This window comes from Chlamydotis macqueenii, chromosome 1, assembly GCF_036417535.1.
Source record: "Chlamydotis macqueenii isolate bChlMac1 chromosome 1, bChlMac1.mat, whole genome shotgun sequence".
Classification (NCBI taxonomy): domain Eukaryota; kingdom Metazoa; phylum Chordata; class Aves; order Otidiformes; family Otididae; genus Chlamydotis; species Chlamydotis macqueenii.
In genome coordinates, this window is record NC_141556.1 from 149,018,789 (window position 1) to 149,034,652 (window position 15,864).

Consider the following 15,864-nt stretch of genomic DNA (forward strand, 5'->3'; position numbering starts at 1 on the left):
ATTTCGCTGTACCGGGAGTGCCGGGTCTCCCGGGGCTTGAAGGGAGGACGTGTGTGTGACGGGAGGGGGCTGTCAGGGCACTCCCGCCGGGCAGGGCTCGCCCCGCCTCCCGGTGCCAGCCCGCAGCCCCGGCAGAGCGGAGGGGAGGGAGGGAGCCGCCCGGCCCGGCTTTCGTGCGCTGGGGCGGGGGCGAGTGGCGAGTGGCGGCCCTCCCGACGGGCGAGGGGGAGTCCGGGAGAGCTCCTCCCGCGCGATCCCGGCAGCGGCAGCGGCAGGAAGGGCAGGGCGGGGGCGGGGGCTGTGCCTGTGCCGGGGGGGGCGGGCGGTTGGCGGGGGAGGGGCCGCCGCCGCCGCCGCCGCCGGGCGCAGCAGAGCTGAGGGGAGGCAGGGAGCGGAGCCGCCGCTGCCGCCGCCGAGGGCCGGGGCCTTGGACGCGTCCAGCGCGGAGCGGAGGAGGAGGAAGAAGGGGAAGTGGGGGGGAGCCAGCCGGCCCCTCTCGGAGGACGCGGCCCGCATCCGCCCGCGGAAGGGCAGAGAGAAGCGGAGTGGGGAGCGAGCGGGCGCCGCCGCCGAGGAGACAAAGAAGCGGAGCCCGCCTGGGCTGGGAGCCTCCCTGCCACCGCCTGCCCCGCTCCCCGCCTGCCGGCCGGCCGGGGGTAAGCGCGGCCGCGGGCGGGACAGGGATGGGGCCGGGACCGGAGCGGGGGCCGGGGCCCCGCCGTAAACTTGTGGCGGGGGGCGGCGGGGGGGAAGGGCTGCCGGGAGCGGGGGGAGGGGCGGGTGTCACCTGGGCGGGGGAGGCTCCGTCGCCACCCCCGCGGAGGGGGGACGGCCCGTACCTGCCAGGGGCGGTGCGGGGGACCGGAGAAGGGGGGGGGGCGGGGGGGGTGGAGTGGGGGGTGTGTGTTTGTGTGCCACGTCCAGCTGCGGCGGGGGGGTGTTGGGGGCGGCTCCTCATTCTCCGGAGTTGCTGCCTTGCTGTGTGTGTGTGTGACAGCCTCTGCTTTGTGCCTGCCGGGGGGCACCGGCGAGCCGGGACACCACCCCCCCCCCCCCCCCCCCCCCGCCGCCTCCTTCGGGGCTCAGCGGCCGGCCCGGCCCAGCCCAGCCCGGCCCGGCCCGGCCCGGCGGGCGAATGGAGGCGGTGTATCCGGCGGGGGCAGCCGGCGGGCGGGCAGCGCCTCCCGGCCGGAGCGCGGCGCAACCGGAAAGTTTCCCGGGCGGGAGCGGCGCCGCCCCGCGCAGGGACCGGCGGGCAAGCGAGGGTAGGGCCACACCGGGCCCCCTTCTCTTTCTGCTTCTTTCTTTCTTTCGTTCCATTCCCGGCTTTCGGCTTTATGGGAGCTGGAGCCGGGGTTTTTCTTGAGGAGCGCGGTGCGATGTGCCCCCGGTCGATATCAATGTAGGTAAAGGACGTAAAGCTTAAAAAAAAACCAAACCCAACAAAACCCAACAACCCAAAAACAAACAAGCAAACAAAAAACCCAACAAGGTAAAATTATACCTCGTGTACTGGCGGCTCGGTAAAGCACGTTCTTGGGTGTTTGAGGAGGAAAATTACTTAAGCTTATCAGTCTTCATCCTGTTTTTATTTAAAAATGTGCCCACACTAGCAGGTAGCCCTTGCTGGCAGGCTGGGCACCGTGGCCCACCTCGGATAAAGTTGTCGGATCGGGATTCGGGTTTGTAATTCTGTCTGACCTGCGACTGGCTCATTTTGAGTGCCTCTCGACTCTGGTTCCTACGTTAACGTCTCCCACTGTTGTTTGATTGTTTTTTGTTATGTTTGTTTGTTTGTTTTTTTTTACAGTGCATGTGGCCCTCTGCATGTATCGGGGTTATGCTGTGAATTACATGAAGCATTTAACTCGGAACAGTCGTGTTCTTTTGTTACTTTAAAACTTCAATGCTTACTGAACCTCGGCAAGATTTTAAAGCGTTCTTTAGCCGAGCCGTGTTTCTTCCCTTGCTGTGATGCAATATTTGTTTCCGAGGAACATGCTGCTGCTGTTGTAGTGGCTCAACGTAGGAGAATTAGACTTCTCTTTCATGAAATGTGGTAGTGGCCTTTGTAAAAACAAATTTTCATGGCCTAACCATGCGTGGTTTGTATCATCGAGAGCGTGGACTGGTAACTTAATATGGAGGAATTTGAAAAGGCTCGCTGGGTAGGAGCTCAGGAAGAATCTCTGTTTGAAAGTACTTGTTTTGCCACTACTTTTTAGGCATCCAAAGCAGTCAGCACCATATAGATGATATTAATGTTACATTTTTAGGATTATAACTTCTGAAGTAAAATAATGTTGCTTAGAAATACTAATTTCACAACTCTGGAAATCAAAATCCTCTATCTGACCCAGGTCTGTTTAAGCAGTTAAGCAGATCACTTTATCTTCATAACTGACTTGCTTCTTGAGACTTCGACAGAAGATGTCTCTTTTGGGAACAGTGAATAAATGTAGAGATAGAAGGCACCTGTACCACAACGATCAAGACTGTAATTAGCAAATATTTTTATATAGGCCATGAAACAGATACAGACTCGTTATGATGTTAACCGTCATCGCCGTCGTTCTGTCGTGGCAATGTTAGCTGTTGTATTGGCCTTTTAATTCTGCCGGATGACATTTCTGATGGCTGTTGTGACATAATGATACGCAAAATCTCTTTTGCTGTATTTTTCCAAAACCAACAACAGAGTTAGTCCTTGATGGTCTGGATAATCCTTTTTTTTTTCTTTTTCTTAAATCCTTGCTACTGAATATATGATAAATTCAAAACTTCAGCCTTTGGCTTGTTACCGCAGTGGAAAGGGAACTTATTATCTTCCCTTCCTCTCTTCTTTGGTTTCCTGACTGGCTTTGGGAGCATAAGGAAAGGTTTTTGCACTCTTACGTGTCACCTCGCGTTTATTGTCAGTTAAAGAAGAGGGATAAGGTCAGTGGCATCTGCTTCTTTTCCAGCCTTTGGTTTTTTGTACCTTGTGTTGCTGTTGGTACCTTACTCCTTCCTAGTGCTGGCAGCTTTCCTTTGTAAAAACTGTAACAGTAGCAACTCAAAGTGGTGCCCAGATAGCTTTGTTTGCTAGTCATGGTCTTGAGCAGCAGCACAACTACCCGGAGTATCTGTGTTTTTCATGCTCCTTGAGCATAAAAGCTGCTTCCAGACTCATGGAGACAGGTGCTGTATCAATTTACTTGCTGCAGGTTTGAAATAAAAACCAAGGCATCTGTGAATCTGAAGCGTATGTTCTAGAAAATATTTCCTGTTTGCATTGAGGGACTGATGGTTTCTAAGCCGTGGGTATTCCCCCCTACCCCGTGCTCTATGTTTTGAGGAAGGAGGATTGCTGCTGGGGAATTATTAGAGATGTTTGAAGGAGTTTTTAGATAGCTGAAAGTGGTCTGTGAAACCAGATAGAATCATAGAATAGATGCCACCGTGTTTCGGTTAGTTTGGTCAGATCCGGAGTAAGGTGCTGAGCGCTCGTCGCTGGACACCCTGCTCCCCTGAAGTAGGTCATCTGGCAGGGTGAAGAGGCGGAGAGTTGAGGCGCTCTGCAGGAAAGCTGCTTTCTGCTTCTACTGAAGCAATAAACTCACACTTTATCGCTTTATTTACTAGGTGTACAGAAATGCTGTACAACAGTAGTTTTCACAGAGTGAGAGTCAAGAATCCTTATTAGTTCCTGAAGTGGAAGACCTTCAGAGAGAACTGGGCTGGGGTTTGTAATGTGGGAAATAGCATTGTTTGTTCCTTCTAAAGCGTGTCAGTGAGGCCTGTGCTGTCATTTAACCGGTGCACAGTTGTCCAGTCTTCTGAAAAATGTGCTACATGAGAGCTTGGTGACTTACACCTTTTAAAAAAATGACTTTTCTGTTTGTTTTGCTTTGCAAATTTATGAATGTTGGCCCAGGTAGCTTAAGTTCGTTTCTGTTTTAGGTAGTTCCATTTAAATTTTTCTTGCAGATTCAATTAGGCCCATTAGTTTCCTCATAATAATGTAGTCATCAGTGTTCTGCCCAATTAAACCATTGCTGTGTTCAGTGGTGGGTAAAGTAATTCTTTCAAGTGTTAAGTTGTTTTTTTTCTTGGAGTAATCCTTTTTTTACCCATCGTAAGGATTCTTAATTGTTTCATAAATGCTAATGAAATGAGTAAATTGGAAGTGCATTGAAATATTAAATATATATTTTTATATTCCATTAAATATATGTGACACAACAAATGAATTTGTTTCTCACCATTAATGAAGTGAGTTGGTATTTTAAAACCAGCATGAATAACTTTGCGTGCAGTGAGGTGGCCTGGCAGTGTATGTTTTTAAGCTTTAATAGAGTATTGCAAATTTTAGGAATTTGGGTGCAGAGGAGTAAATCTTAATTAGAGAATAGCAACCCATTGCATTTGAAATTATGGCAGCTATGCACAGTAACCCAAGGTCAGTAAAGTTTTTAGAAATACTCGTGCTGAGAAAAACGTCTGTTAGAGTGGAAGCTCAGTCGTGCTGGTGTAGCCAGTGTTGTTCGAAATTGTAGAAACAGACTTTGTGGCTGAGAGGCTTTTTCCTTCTGTAGGTTTGTTGTGCTGGTTTTGGTCTTGATCTCATTAACAAGTATTACTATGATGACATGTAACTAATATTGATTAGTCAGTGGGATGAATGAGCTGGGACTCTCAGTAGATATCTGAATGCTCAAAAGTGTTAGTTATCTCTTTCAAACACGACAAAATACCGATTCAAAATAAAATATGATACAGGTGCATTTTTAATCGAGTTTTCCTCAATTTGTCTAAGTTACTGACTGCAGAGTACACAGAAATGTAGAGGCTGATATGAAAACAGGTAGTGAGATACAGAGTAGAGCTGAAATTTTATTAGACAAAACATGGTATATTTAGTATGTTTACAAATTCAGGTAGTAATTTTCTCAGGAAACCTCCTTTATTATTATTATTATTTTTAAATGAAATGAAATATAAACTTTGTTTCCAAGAAGATTTTTTTATTTTTTTTTTAAAAGTATAGTTAGGTAGTAACTCATTAGCATCATGTTTCAGCAGGTTGTGCTGTTTTGGTAGGCAGGGTGCTTTCTTCTGTCACTTCAGCAGGTGTCTAACATGTGGTCCTTGGAAGCAGCGTGGATAGCGTTTGCTGTGCCAAGGCTGGACTGTTTAGCTGAAATGGATCAAAAACCAAAAGTAAATGAAGAGGCCTTCAGATTATTACTTTGGTAGAAAAGCAGATTTTAGCCTTCTGAGGAATTTGAAAACATGATCAGAGTATTTGTGAGGGCCTTAATAAGGAGAAGTGGCAGGGGTGTGAAAGCAGATACCAAAGTTTAGTGAGAGGCTAGAGACTGCGGATGCTCTTCCTGACACAGGTGAACTGGGTCACGTCCTCTTACCGTATGAGAGGCTGCTCTTAGCTGGGTGCTTTCTCTCGCCTGTCTTTCCCAACAGGTTACACTGGATCAGCTCCATGCAAATACAGAGGAGCCGTCAGACCCTGCAGGAGAATGGGAGGAGGGTTAGCAAAAGCAGATGCTTTCTGCTTATGCTGGAGTGATGTTCTGGGTTCTGCTAGCAGTGCAGCATTAAAAAAAAAATTCAGCTTTTTATTCTTATTTAAGAAAATAGAAGTAAGCTGTTCTAAAAAGAAATTGTCAATTTCTTTTCTGGTGTAACTATGTTGTCCTTATTTGTATTATTTTTTAAAAGCCATTATAAACACTGTTTTAGAACCTTTCCTTTAAAATGAGAATAGGTCCTTGCAGAGTGGGAAGATTTAGAAAGGAATGATGGTGTTTATTAAGCATACAAACTGAAAGTTAAATCTATTGGGATTTTCGAACTTGTCCTTCTTGTCAAATTTAAGTTGGCTTAAACCTTTTTGTATACCAGTTAAGTTTTTAATTAGCTATATAGTAAGGAGTTCATGGAGTAATCCCTTCACAGGTTTAGGAAAGAAGAGGAATGCTAAATTCTGTTAAAACTCACTCTGCATATGAAGAGTTAAATTGGTGTATTATCAGAATTTCTGTAGAGCATTCTGGACTAATAAAGCATTTCAAGGAACAGCAATAAATTAAGCCTTCTGTTTAGCAAACTCTGACTCTGATACCAGAGGAGAGGAGTCCCCAGCATCGATTGGACTGACCTCTTGTTTTTAATGGAGTAGGAACACCCTCAGCATGGCATGGCTGCGAGGGTTTTCCTTCCTGTTCTTTCAACAGCAGTGTATTCATCACGCTTGTTTTCTCCCACATCCGTTGTGTGTCATACTTGACTCCCAGTGCCGTCCTGGGCTACCGCTGTTCCAAGGGAGCTGACTTCTTGCTTGACATCCTAATGGTGTTTCGGATGATGACAAGGAAAATATTTTTCGACCTTTTAACGCAGAAGGAGAGATATGTGGCTGTATGATATGTTCTTGGGCTGAATATTGATAGCTGTCGTGACAACAAATCACACGTTCATTTCCCTGCATGGATGGTGTCCCTCCAGACACACACAGAGTGTTATCAAATTTGACAGATCTTGAATGATGGCATGTCAAGGATTCTGCATTCCGCCACAGGAGACTTCGGCTGCTGCAAATGCATGCTGCCACCTGGCTTAGCAAAACTCACTGTAGGCTTTTTCTTGCTTCTGAGTTCAGGTGGAAAAACAAGTGCCCTTTGGGTTTTTGTTTGTTTTGTTTTAAATAGATTCAGTGTTTGTTGAAAAAATAATTGGTAATTTTAGATTGAAAGTTTGTTTGCTAGGTTAGCAGAAGAAAAACAGGTAGGTAGACTTGGTCCAGTCACTTGAAAGATGTGTATGTTACAGATACTTTAGTGTTTTTGGTACTTCAAACAAAACCAGAAGGACAAGTGTTGGGTATATTTTCGGTTGGAGTTGGGCACTTTATTCACTGATTTTTTTTTTTTATTTTTATTTTTATTTTGTATTCGTGCTGTCAGTCAGTGGAGATGCAAACACCCCATGTTAGTTCTGCTGTGGAGGGCAGGGAGGGGAGGAGACACCTGTATAGATGGGCTGCGAACAGGGGCAGTGGCACAGATGGTTTGTTTGGCTTATTTTTAGCCTTGGCTGTTGTTTGTTGGTAAAGTTGCGTTTTTGGTTGGACAGCTGTTTCTGGTTTAACCAGACTGCAGAAATCTTAAAGTTGAATAAAAGCCTGTAAATACTAATTTTTATGTGTTTTGTGTGGGAATGTTATGCTGGGTAACAATCCTTCAGTATCCAGTGCTCTGGTAACTCTTACTCAGATGATCTGCAAACAGCAGTTTTACATGAGTGGTGTTGCATTTATTTATGTATTTTGAGGTGTGGATTATTTTTGTTAGCAATACTGTTTGGCTATACCTGTAATGTAATTAAATTAAAAATTGATACCATTTAGCTGCTGGAAAAAAGATGGCATGTTTGTATCTTTAGTCTTTTCTGCTGGAACTCCTTGAAAACCTGTGGGTGTAGTAACTTTGGAAATGTAATTTAAGTTGTAGTGTTTTTCCCCATGAGTGTTGAAATTTTGTACAAGTCCCTGCTATTTTTGCAGCTTTGTGGTTTTAATTAAGAATGTTTTTGTTCCAGTTGTAGAAGAAGTTGGCTACAGTATATCTTGCTTAAATGTGTTTCCTTTAATCATTGCGTGTTGAATACAAAAATATGTAGATGGCATTTGTAGGTATAAAGACATGTATTTTTATATCAAAAAAGAGTGTAAGCCATGTAAAGAAGAAACATATTGAGCTTTACCTTTCCTGTCTTTCAGAAAAAAAAGACTAAAAGAAAAATTGATGATCAATCTCCTTCCTACTTCCTTTTCTGGTCTGTAGGCAGTCTTTCTGCTGGTGCTGCAGGGATAATACAGAAATAATTATATTGTGGACTATTCATAAATTCACACTGTTTTGAATTCCATTTAATTCAAATAGAGAAAGAAATTAATGCTAATATCCCAAATAATTAATGCTATAATAAAGGATCTGCCTTCCACTTGACACTGAATGACTTATGTTCCGTTACATCAAAAGACTTAAATCATTTTGAGCATTCAATATTAAAACTCTAGTTCATGAATATTAGAAATTTAATCAAATATCTCGGTAAGGGCTGTGTGGATTGTGTTGCGTTTGAACACGGGTAATAATGAAGCTTGTGTTTAGCACAAGTATCAAAATATGACACATCATTTTTATGAGCTCTGAGGCTCTTAAGGGATGCATGGGGAATTGTAATGAACTGAAATGTTATAGACCTCCTATGACTGAAAACTATTAAAGTCTGTGTAATGTTGTTATTGCAGCGATGTGTGTCTTCTGCTGTTAGTTCTGTCTTGTAATACTGATGGCTATATTCCTTCAGGATCCTTTCTGGTTTTGCTGACGGGAGATCCTAGATGTTTATTTTGTTCAGGTATTCCTTTCACCTCTCTGGAACGTCAGGAAGAGGAAACATCTTGGCTTTGCCGAAATGTTTAGTCTTTATTTTATATCCCAACTTTTCCCACTGTGGCCCTGTAAAAAAGGCAAGCATGTGCTTAGTACTACTAGTAGTCCTATTGGAATGACTGTCTCTTATTTACAAAGCACAAAGCTGAGCCGTAAGTACATCTTTTTCAAGACAAGAACCACAGTTGCATTGCAGGTCAACTCTTTTTTCGTTATACATTCTTTAACTTGTGGCGAGATGCATGTTAAATTACATATTGAACACGTAAGGTGACCTGCATGCCTGCAGTGTCACATAGCCAACTTATTTTTACAGACACTTTACACCTATACATTGTGTATGCCATTACTCTGTCAGCAGTCCCATAAAGTCACTGGAACTGCTAGTAGTTTGGTGGTGTTGAATGAATGAAAATATCGAGATGTTAAAGAACAGGGGTGGATCAAGCAGTGCTTGATATAATGCCTACTTAAGTTGATGGAAAATGGAAGTTAATTCCTTATGGGGAAAACAAGGAATGGTTTAGTTCAATGTTTAATTTTGAAATATGGAAACCTAGGATTTAAAACAGAAAACCAGACTCTATGAAGGCAGACAAAAGGAAAAATGAAAATGCGATGCAAGAAGAGCCCTTAAATGCATTGAGGGTTATAATGTCTGTTTTGGAGGAATTGAGGTTTGAAGATAAGTATATTAATGCAGATCATTGAAATAAAAACTCTTTCCCTCCCATGTTTTAACTATAATATGTTGTTTAATGGTGCAACTAGACTTAGTTTCAATCTTCTATGATTTCAGTATTTTCAGGTTATCCTTGTGTGTATTTGTTCTGTTCTTTGATTTTTTTTTTTCCTCTTTTCCAGATAGATAATTTTAGTGGTTAAGTAGTTGGTCATTTGGATTCCTTTGAGATAATATAAGTGACATACTTGTGGTTAAAAAAAGATACCGTACATAACTGCAGTCTGAATTAATGGGCATTATCTTGCTCTTCTGCAGTAATGGCATCTGTACCGTTACTAAGTGTACATAGCATTAGAAGCAGCTTGGTATTCAGCAGATTATACTGTGCTTGCTAAGCAGGTAGTAAAATTCTAAATCATAGAATCATTAAGGTTGGAAAAGACCTCTCAGATCATCAAGTCCAACCATCAGCCCAGCACCACCGTGCCTACTAAACCATGTCCCGAAGTGCCACGTCTACACGTTCTTTGAACAGCTCCAGGGATGGTGACTGCCGCACTGCTCTGGGCAGCCTCTTCCAGTATACCATAGATCAGCAAAATCAGAATCAACTAACTTGTGAACATAAAGCCTTTTCTGTGTTGATTATGTAGAGAACAGCTTGGCATTGCTAATTTTGCTATTTCAGGTGCATTTGGCTGTTTAGAAATTGGCTGCAGCCCTTGGCTCTCGCTTCTGCCCCCATTTTTGTGGGACCAGCTTTTTAAATGTAAAGGATGTGCCCAACTTTCAAGACCCCATGCCTGGTGTTGAGGAGCCAGATTTCAATGGGCTGTTTGGGTTGCTGACATGGTCCTTATAAAATTGTGGTGCCTACTAGGTGTAAGAAGGCCCCAACAAGCCCAAACCCCAGAAACCCAACAGCAATCAAAACCCCAAACCCAGTAAGAAAACTTGCAACTGGTATCAATATAATGCACAGTTTCAGTGGTTGTGTAATTGTAGCTATAGATTTTCTTAGGGAAATGCCATTTTATTTAACAAAGTTTGTAAATATTTGATCTTCATTCCAGAAAAACTTTAATTTAGCTGGCAAATGCCTTGCTTGTTGTGTTATCTAAACAGACGGTGATCGCTGTTGCTTTGTGTCTTTGTTAGTCTTTTCCCTCCTTCTTTTCCATTTTGCAATGTTTTGTACATAGTTAGGATTGGGAATAGACTTGATTGCAAGTGGATATGTTTTGGAATTGTCTGTAATTCATTCATATGGCAGAAATAGTTCAGCAATTAAAAATAATTAGATAAAACTAAAACTAAAAAAAACCTATATCCTGTCTACCATGATTACACTCATTTGGGAAAAACAATGAGCAAGGTTTGACTGAAACATTGCAGTTCAAAGTGATGTTCAAAAATACACCTGATGAGGTTTTGGAAATCACATAAAACATTTCTGTATAATTGTTTTGAACTTCCTTCTTCCATTAATATGTTCTGGCATTGCGTTAGGGTATTGGGGTGGGCTCCCACGTGTTTCAGTCGATAAATGTCTTTCACTAGATAGAAAGAAACATTTTCACATTGAGAAAAGTCATGAATGCTTTGTTGTTTTTGTATAATTTCAGTGCAATTGTCTTAAAACATCGTACTTTTACAGAAGGCTAAAATTAATGCCGTGGTGTATAACCGTTCTGTAGAGAAGTCTGCATGTTCCTGCAGCTGTCATGTAAGAGTGATCATCATACATTGTCTTGATTTGCGTAGCCCTTTACTGTAATCCCTCTTTCAAGGCATCTGAATTTGACTCCTTCCCTCCATCTCTCTTTGCAGTACTGCGGGGGGCACTGGTCATTGCCTTAGAAATACCCATCTTCTGATTAATTAACTTTTTCCAAGCGACTTAAAGGCTGTCGGGTAGCTGAATAGCATCCAGCTGCTGTGTTATGAAGCCCCTTGTCTAACTGTCTGCTGTTTCAAGTTGCTGTGGAGGCTATTACTCTTGTGTTCTTTGTGCTGAAAGAGTCTTTCCATTAAATTAACAGGTGTAAGTAGGACTTGGATTAAGATATTTCTATTCTTGTTTTGTTGGCTCACTATTCTAAGTGTGTAGTTGCACACCAGTCACAGAAATGAGGATACCTGCTTGCTGTACCCGCTCTGGCTGGGAGTAAGTACACCGTGTTGAATAGTGTGTTTTCATTTTCTACCTATGTATGTATATGCCTGCAACCTGGTATTTGGGAATGATTCATTAAATCTGAACTGAATTTGTGCATATTGCTGTGGTCCAAAGTGGAGTAGATTTACCAGTATAAACTGGCTTTGGACTAAAATGAGTTGTGTAAAAATAACACTGTACTTTGCTTTCCTGTGCAGGATCCTTTTCCTGCTTGTCCACTATCTATTGTGGGAGAGGGAGAGCTGCTGTAGTGAGAAACGTGTGATGAGATCCAGCGCTGGATCTCAGTATGATAGGGCATTGGAGGAATGGCAGATGCAATATTACTTAAGATTTTCTGTTTTCCAATAGCTGGATATTGTCTTTTTATTAATATTTCTCCGGAACGTTGCTGTTATGAAAAGTCTCTGTTGTTGTGTACTGAAATGTAGCCTGAGGTTTTCAGTGTGTAGATGTGCTGTAATATACTTAGTGACAGTGCTGATTCTGTACCTTTTATATGCGACACCAGTCTGAAACTTTTAAACTTCTAAGGGTAGGTAAAGGAAAGGAAGTTGGTGAATAGAAATCCTGAGTTTAAGGAGAGTTACAGCTAGTAGTATTATATATGTATATAGCTTTTTTTTTAAAAAAAAAAAAGTTTCATGTGGGCAGACTTATAAAATTGTTTTTTAAAGTTGATTCTTTCTGTCTACCAGCTTTTGCTGCAACGTGGGCATAATACAGGTTGCTGAGTCATTGACCCTTGTAAGCAACAACTTATATATTTTCAGCTTGTTTAGCTTCATACCACGAAGCAGTAGAAAAGTGATTTTTACATAAAATCACTAGGTGAATAAACTTGTTCGTGAAGGAAGGGCTTTAATTTTTCTGTGGTACATCTAATTTTTTATCATTATGTGTGGACTTACAGAATGTGCTCAGCTGAGATTGATCACTGGTGTGTGAAATGACCAAATTATAACAATGGAGAGTTTTCTGAGGTGGGTAATATATTTTCATATGTAGCTTTCAGCAATGAGTTTAATACACTGAAGGCCACATTTTCAGTGCTTCTGTTATTGAAATGTAGTGCTCTGATCGTTTTTCTGCTGAACTTCAATTTAGAGCTTCATCTGGAAAACATCCAAGGAAAAAAAAAGCATCAAAGCAAAATAATAAGAATTGTCTCGGAATGCAGGAAGATCTTTAAGTATAAAATTAAAATGCGCAGTGAGAGCTAGAAAAAGTGCATAGAACACCTTAAAGGCTAAATCTGTAAGTAAGAAAGGAAAAAATAGCTTTACTGGCACGTATCTTGAAGTTGTAATAGTTTTGCTAACCTTGGGTACGGGAAGTAAACTTTTAAGTTCTTACCGTTTATAGCTTCATTTCCCATCTTGAGTCTTCTGGCTTTTACTTCAGCTGAAGGTTTGTTACCATTTCAGTCCCCAAGGAGTGTATTAACACCTGCAGAGCTCTGGTTTGGTCCTCTGCTCTGGTTCAAAGCCACCAGGTGAACTCCTTCCAAATATTTAATCAACTGAGTTATGATGCTCAAACCACTTATGAATATGTTTAGGTAACTTTTCTGAGGCTTAGATTTGGGACTTTGGCAAGAAAAGTACATATGTGAAGAACAAAACAATGATTAAAAGAAGAGTAGGCACAGTTGAGATTAAGTTCTGTCTCTAGCATTTTGTTGGGAGGATGTGAGAATTGCTATTCTAGATACTTTTGTCTGTCTAGGATAGTTTGTTGCCAGTGTAGTAATTGCTGTGGGAGGATGGTAGAGTGTGTGCATCTTTAATAGCTGATGACTTTTTTGTTTTCTAGACCTACAGTTAAAAATATGGTAAAAATTGAATTTCAAAGTGTTTTTATTGTAAGAATAATTAAAGAACATTCTTCTGTATTACCCAGGAACACCTGTATGTATCATACTGAAGTCATCTTTCGTTTAGGCTTCCCATGTGGGATTTTCCTTTCTTTGCAGCGGGTCTGGACCTGTCAAACACAAACTTGGGTTCTTCTGGAATTGTTCTGGCAGCATCAGCAGGTGGTTTCCATGCAACCAGCAAAACATAGAGGAAGTTCTGTAAAGTGCAGATTTTCTAGGGCTATTGTTTGTTTTTATTCCTCCTTGCAGTGAATTTTAAAATGTTCAAGAAATTTAGCATACTTTATTTGTCTGCTGGGCACAATGAAATATTGCTGTAGCATGTGAAAGCAGCTTTTCGTCCCCCAGACAAGCTCAGTATACCTAAAAAGCCCAAGTACTGGCGAAGGCAGGGAGAGGTCTACTCATTAATCTAAATCTTAGCAGACATGGTAATTTTCTTTACCTCTTTTATTACAGAGGACTCTTCTGCTAGCTTTAGTTTCTACGTTGTCTTTCCAGCTCAGCCCACGCATTCTTCTTGCTTTTCTAGGAATAGTTTCCCTAGATGGCAACACCAGCGGCTGGTAGCTCTGTGCTTGTTACGCCTGGGGAAAGAGCCCTGGCTTTCTCAAAGCCCACTGCCTGTAGCAGCAGCAGCGAGGGGATAGGCTGTCATCATTAGGAGATGTAAGTGGCAGATAGGCGGTAGTCTTGTCCCTGCATGGCTGAAACACTCATCAGCTGGAGCAGCTGAATGGATCCTGGTCTTGGATGAACATGATTGGTTAGCATAGTGAAACAATGTCTGTGCTGTGTTAAATATCCCAGTTGATCCCATAAGTTGTGCTTGCAAGTATTCTCTCCCAGTTAGGGTGCAAATGCTTTTAATTTTCTTCCTTATACATAGAAACCTTGCAGTAGGGCTGGATTAGACTGATTACAGAATCACCTGTAGTTCCTTGCCATCTTTCCAGTCACCTCCCCATTGTGGATAAACAGTATACATAGTCTCCAAAAGGAATTTTGCTGTGGAATATGCACATAGGAAGTTCTTCAGAGACTCTGGGATCCACTCGTGTGGAGTAAGATTTATTTATTTATTTATTTTCCTTTATTTCTGTTTGTATTTCAAAACAAAGTACCACCCCCTAAGCAGTACTTGTCAACAGAGTTATTACTCACTGTTGATTTTCATTCTTGGGGTAAAAACATGTATGCTAAAATAACTTAGTTTAAAGAGACAACATGAGAAGAAAAGAGAGGAACGTAAAACTGAGCATGCCAGCAAAAAGGTGAATGATTCTCCATTTCTCTGTGTCTGTGTTGGAAAATACCATGATCTGTGATTCCAGCCTTGAAAGAAAAAAGCAAGGAGGAAAGTTGTTCCAGTCGTGTAATGTCATTTGATTGCTGCTTGCTAATCTGTTTTCTTTCTTAGAGAAAGGATCAGTTCATCACAGATTGCACATAGTGGAAAGTAGACATCCCTGGAAAGTAAAAATTGTAGTAGAATGATGAATTAATTGCTTTCTACCTATAGCACAGGACTTGCTCATTTTGGGAACAGCAAGATGTTTAGCTCAGTCCCTCCAAATTTTTTTGTTTTATTTTTATTTTTAAATGTTGCTCTAATTTGCTGAGTTTGGAGACCGTGTGATTATTTCAGCTAGGAGGAGATTTGTTTTCAGGTTTAAAAAAAAATCTGTTTGCTAATTGTTCTGTTATTTTTTTGAATGTTACTTCATAATGTGCATCATTAAACTTCGTGTGCAAGAATGGGAAGAAGTAATTATTTCTTCTTCAGTTGGTTCACACTGAAATAGCCATAAAACTCTTGATCCTGATTCTCTGCTGTTTTGCAGCTTGTAAATAATTTACTTTGTGCTCCAAGTGCAACGTGATGTATAATTCTAGTATTGATGTTGATATATTGTTTCTACTTCGGTCTCACTTAAGGCAAGTGTAAATAACTTTACAGAGTTGCAAAACAGTAGGCAAATAAGCTCCCACAAGCTAAGGCATCAGATTTATTTTCTGGGGCAAATGAAGAGGTTCTTTGAAGCCTGATCAAAGCCCAGACTCTCCAGTTGCGCGTAGTATAAAGTTGGTGGCTTTTGAGCAGAATCTGTTGGCTTCAGGAGTGGGTTTCTTTAATTTTTTTTTTTTTTTTTATTGGGGCTTTATATCTCTGGAACTTGTATTCAACATATTTCTGGAAATGACAAATGCACTGCCATATGGCATGCCAGATTTCAAGCCACTCTGAGGTGCATGTGTGAATTTTAGAGTGCCTGGAAGAAATGAATGAAAACCACATTCTCAATTTTATCTGTTGCGGAGCTCTGTAGGCAGAGGAGGGGGGAGACTTTGAAGTAAATTCTGCTGGAGGGATTGCATGCTTATTTCTGAGCTCCATCCTAGTTCAGCAAGGTGTAGACATAATTTATGTTTCAAAATAAGCACTAATTTCAGCAGGACTGTCAGTTTACCTGCCGCATTGTTTATTCTGGGAGATGCTAAGAAATACTGAGCATCCTTTTGCTACTGGCAACTCTGTTACCATTTGCAATCTTTCATTTCCAACCCTTTATGTGCCTAAACCTCTCTTTCAGGCTTTAATGTCTGAACTTAGTTCTTACGTTTTGTTGAAATGTTATTTTTATACATGCTGTGTCTCCTT

General features: G+C 41.7%; 1 protein-coding gene across 1 annotated transcript in view; it reads left to right on the forward strand.

The window, feature by feature from the left end:
• Positions 1 to 405: 405 nt before the first annotated feature.
• Positions 406 to 15,864, forward strand: part of NCK2 (NCK adaptor protein 2) — an 88,355-nt gene continuing 72,896 nt past the window's right edge. The window contains exon 1 of the mRNA XM_086769709.1: positions 406 to 656. The gene's annotated coding sequence lies outside the window, so the exon portion shown is untranslated. The remainder of the gene's footprint in view (positions 657 to 15,864) is intronic.